The sequence below is a fragment of the Octopus bimaculoides genome, chromosome 11 (assembly GCF_001194135.2).
Source record: "Octopus bimaculoides isolate UCB-OBI-ISO-001 chromosome 11, ASM119413v2, whole genome shotgun sequence".
Lineage (NCBI taxonomy): Eukaryota > Metazoa > Mollusca > Cephalopoda > Octopoda > Octopodidae > Octopus > Octopus bimaculoides.
This window is the reverse complement of record NC_068991.1, coordinates 7629489-7631214: the sequence shown is the minus strand read 5'-3', so window position 1 is coordinate 7631214 and position 1726 is coordinate 7629489. Positions and strand designations below refer to the sequence as shown.

General features: G+C 33.7%; 1 protein-coding gene across 2 annotated transcripts in view; it reads left to right on the top strand.

Annotated features, from left to right (window-relative positions):
• The first annotated feature begins 576 nt into the window (after window positions 1-576).
• Window positions 577-1726, top strand: part of LOC106874873 (uncharacterized) — a 6335-nt gene continuing 5185 nt past the window's right edge. Inside the window, exon 1 of one of the 2 annotated variants that reach the window (XM_014922770.2) lies at window positions 577-810. The gene's annotated coding sequence lies outside the window, so the exon portion shown is untranslated. Of the gene's footprint in view, window positions 811-834; window positions 1632-1726 lie in introns of those variants that run through there. The other variant, XM_014922771.2, reaches the window with a different exon arrangement.

Sequence of the window (1726 nt, the reverse complement as noted above, 5' to 3'; positions counted from 1 at the left end):
GAAGAGGGAATCGAAGATGGCCTTCGAAATTATGTTGTCCCAAGCTCTCTGACTCCGACAGTCCTCCACCTTCTCAGGAGCAGACAAGTCCAATTCCTCCAGTGTCCAAATATGTTTGTACCATGAAATTTTCTTTTTCTACTTTGATGAACTTATACTTCAGCTGTAATCTTTAACGATTAAGGAATCCTTTAATAACTATCCCTATTTAGAACTATTCATTTCTTGAGAACTCCACTTGTAACAGGCACACTCTGTCCCCCGCCCCGACAAACTTCTGATATTCAAAATAAGATGAGTTATTACTTTTCATTGGGATGAGAATAAATAAGGATTTTACTTTATATGTTCTTTAAAATGAATAAATCAGTTTGATTAACGCATTTAATTCTTAATACAGAATATATACAGCGCAATTTTTAATAACTAAATTGTTTTAATGGTAAACAACTAAGATGTATGATTATACTTATTGATTATATCTTACATATTCAAGAAATTTATTCGGTTACTTGCATGTGTATTAAAATTAATAATATTATACGCTCTCATTTATTTCAGGGCAAAGGTGATCGCAAGAGTTTTAATGTATTCTTAGGTGGATGTCCGCAAACTGGTGACGCGGTTCGCACACCGGTCGAATTACCGACACGGAAGAATTATGGTTTTCGTCATACAGCTAAGGCTGTTATTATGATTATATATTCTCTATGACAGCATCTACTTCGTTTATTTAATATACAAAAAATATCTATCTAGCACAGAACAGTAGCAGTGCCAGATTTGGAAACATCTTATGTCCGCATACTGGTAGGCTCAGCTTATTTTTATTCTAAAGTTTTTGCCGTGCAATAGAATGGAAATGAGCAAAATTCTTCTTTAATGTGATTGTTATTCGTGGCGACAAATCTGTATAAAAATCAAGGGTTCTCAACTTGGAGTACGTGCACCCCAGGTGTTGTGCGAGATGGAATTTCATGGGATTGTGACACAGTTTATTAAATTCACTTTTCAAAATTAAATCGTTAATCAACTCAAAATAATTGCATTGTATTAAACACACCAAGAACTTTATTAAGAGATTATTTCCTCAAGTTGTGTCATTTCATTTACAACGACGGGCTTGTGGGACTGGATTCAGTTCTCTTTTGTTAATCAACACCAATTCTAGGAACCACCTGAATCCACAGGTAGGCCTGTGGATCAGAGTCTGCAAGAAAGTTCCACGTTTTGATAAAAGCAGGAACAAAGAAGTCATTAAATTTTATGTTTGGTTTATTTCACTGTTTACAAATTTTTTTCTAATTGCTCAATTTATATTTACTATTTTATGCATAGAGAGAAAAGCTTAAAATTGTCTGAGTTCGATTTATTCATAACTAATTACTTTTACTGGAGTTGCGAAAATTAATCCGAAACTTAAGTATGTGTAATTAAGTTATCAGTTTGCAATTTTCTTTGACAAAATAAATAATTAAATAAAAAGAACATTTTTACAGTAAAATCAATATCAATTATTGTTAAATAATAGTTTTGTCGTCTTTTACTTTAATTTCCCACTCGTAACTTAAATATATTTTGGCGCTGAAAACCGGCCCAAAACGCCTTAATGCACAGGCGAGAAGTTCGCGGTAAGCAACATTTTTATATTTCACGAAATCCCCACCTTAAAATCAGTTGGTCTTTTAGTAAAGGCACTAGCGTAGCTGGGGGATGGGGGTGGTCC